The 3,014-nt window shown below is 47.1% G+C and overlaps 1 pseudogene; it reads left to right on the forward strand.

Annotated features, from left to right (window-relative positions):
• The first annotated feature begins 210 nt into the window (after positions 1 to 210).
• LOC122220680 lies at positions 211 to 2,706 on the forward strand (annotated as a pseudogene).
• The last annotated feature ends 308 nt before the right edge of the window (positions 2,707 to 3,014 follow it).

Consider the following 3,014-nt stretch of genomic DNA (forward strand, 5'->3'; position numbering starts at 1 on the left):
TTTTGGTTCCTTTGGACTTTTTGCAGTATATATTTGGGTGATTTAAGGGTTTTTTTTTAAAGGGTAATTTTGGTTCTAAGCAATTTCCCTTTATGAACCAATCTTAGGATCTTACAAGTACAGGTGCTTGGACTGAATTAGAGATAAGGATTCCTATCGTAGCATCATTCCTGCCTCTTTCCTTTCCTCTCTACCACAGGTTGAAGGAGTATGGCTTGTAAGTCAGTAAACTAGACTAATTCTATTTCATATGCAAGAAACGCTAGATTTAGAGGTAGTGTTGACTTGCTCAAGGTCACACAGCTGGTTAGTATGAGCATAAAATCGAATTTCTACCCCCTGAGACTCAAGGCATTGCTCTGGAAAGAGCACATTGGCTTTCCCTTCCTTCTTTTGGTTCAAAATCTCCTGTATCACCTTGTAAATATTTATTATTCATGATGCGGTACCACTTTAGTTCAAGCTGAGTTCACATTTCCTATTGATCTGTTGCCAAAGATCTCCCCTTAAACTCTACCCGTGCGCTAGTATCCAGAACGTCACTCCCCATGCACACCTTTCCATTATCTCATGCACGGAAGCTTAGATTGGTCCTCGCCAATCCCTGATCTGGGTCCTGCTCATGATGTGAGCAATGATTCTAGAACACCTTGCATATGAAGTCTATCTAATGTCATGGTGTTCATTAAATATCATCTACCCACCCCCCCCACCCCCACTAGATTTAGGGAGATATTTACAATAAACCTGGCCCTCTTTTAGGCACTTTACAAAAATTATATTAGTCAATGCCTAAAACAATTCCTGAGGTTAGGTTCTGTTTTCTCTTCTCTGGGTGAGGAAGTGAGGCTTGGAGAGATGGCATGGAAAGCAGCAGAGGGTTCGAGTCTGGGTTCGTCTGACTCCAAAGCCTAGGCTGTAGACCTCCAGGCTCTCCCGACTCAGTCATTTGGAGCCAGGACTTCCTTATACCATTAGCTCCCACATTTATCGTCTACATAACCATAATGATTAAGGGAATGGTGTGGGGGTGGACTGCTGCTTTATGAAGCAGTCTAAAATGATTTTCACTCCGGTTCGTAAAGACGGCGGATGGGCTTGTTCCTCAAATTCTGAAATCCTAGGGCGAACAGGCAGTTTGGAAGCTGGAGGTAAGTTTAGGGCAAACAAGGAAATAATACTTCTCCTAGCACGTAATAAAGTTATGGAACTCATTACCCTGAGAGGCAGTACAGACAGGAAATGTAAATGGATTAAAAAAGAGTTTGGACAAATTTATGAATGACAGAGTCGTAAAAGGCTTCTAACAGAAGCTGGAATATACGAGGTGTGACTATGAAGCAGTGAAAATCTTTTTTTTTTTTTTTTTTTTTTTTTTTTTTTTTTTTTTTTTAACAAACACCAGAACTTGTATATCCGAATAAATATATTTTTCCTTCAAAGTAGCTGCCTTGGGAGAATACGTGCTTACTTTAATACTGCTTGCTTGCTCAGACATATTTGGAACTCACAGGAGTTTCTTAAAGGTTCAAGTTCACCCGCCTCCCCTTTTACAGATAAGGAGACTGAAACCTAAAGCCATTGCATAACGCACCCACGTTCACACAGAAGCCCTTCTAGGATTAGAATCCCAGCTGCCCGACTTCAGCTGTATTACCCCTTCATTGCCACGTGCTGTCTCCGGCTCTACATTTCTTCGGAGTCAGTGGCTCATTCTTTAGGTCGTCCTAACGGTGGTAAATCTTTATCCTTTGTGAACGGGTTTCTGGGACAGCCAAAACCGAGGAGATTCAAGGCTGATGATTAAGCTGTTTGTTCAAGCTGTGGATTGGTATTATGTGTTCGGCAAAAACGCCTTTGGAGAGGTCGAACCGCTTGTACGATGTCAGAAATGAACAGCCCGGCTGCCCGGGCTGTATGAAGAGAGCAATGACCTGCAGTGGACCTCGCAGTCCTCGCTTGGCGAGGGTGAACTCCCGCAGATGGAGGTAGGCAGCGGGAGCCGGGAGCCATGCCTGAATGCCTCCCGCAGCGGGGCCCAGCTGAAGGCCCAGTGGAGGAGGAGGCCCAGCCACAGCTGGAGGCCCAAGACCCAGTGGAGGAGGAGGCCCAGCCACAGCTGGAGGCCCAAGGCCCAGTGGAGGAGGAGGCCCAGCCACAGCTGGAGGCCCAAGGCCTAGTGGAGGAGGAGGCCCAGCCACAGCTGGAGGCCCAAGGCCCAGTGGAAGAGGAGGCCCAGCCACAGCTGGAGGCCCAAGGCCCAGTGGAGGAGGAGGCCCAGCCACAGCTGGAGGACCAAGGCCCAATGGAGGAAGAGGCCCAGCCAATGGTGGAGCCTCAGGGGGAGCGAGGCCTTGCTAACCGGCCCGGCCCTGGGGAGCCGCCGGGGCCTGGTCGCGGGCCCTGACTTCGAGAGCCAGGACGAGGGCGAGGATTTTGATGACTGGGAAGACGACTACGATTACCCTGGAAGAGGAGCAGCTGAGTGGTGCCGGCCACCGAGTATCAGCGGCCCTTGAAGCAGCCAACAGGATGTTTCTGAGAACATCCAGAGCCAGGGAAGCAGCCCTGGGTGGCGGGTTTCAAATGCATTATGAGAAGACCCTGTTTGTTCAGTTGGCTTTTATCGAAGAGCTGTTTACACGTATGGTTGTCAATCTTCTGACCGAAGAACTCGGGTGTGATGAGATTATTGATAGAGAGTAACTAAATGCCGTTAAAAGAGGAGGAAAAGTGGAGGAGAGACCCCACATTCTACAGTCTTTTGGGTTCATTCCAGAGAGTACCATGGCCATGAAAAACTTGATCTTCAAAAAAAAGATTTTTGTCGTTGTTGTTGCCTTGCAGAATAGAATAGGGCAGTGACTGCACAGTTATGGAAAAGAAAAAATTGTTAAAGAAGAAGAAAAGGCATCTTAGGACTGTGGAAATCTGTTTTCGAGAATGTTCCTGAAACACCTGTGACTTTGACTTTGCTATTGATCCAGATTCTTTTCCTTGCGTTGGGGAAAATA

Source organism: Panthera leo, chromosome B2 (genome assembly GCF_018350215.1).
Source record: "Panthera leo isolate Ple1 chromosome B2, P.leo_Ple1_pat1.1, whole genome shotgun sequence".
Classification (NCBI taxonomy): domain Eukaryota; kingdom Metazoa; phylum Chordata; class Mammalia; order Carnivora; family Felidae; genus Panthera; species Panthera leo.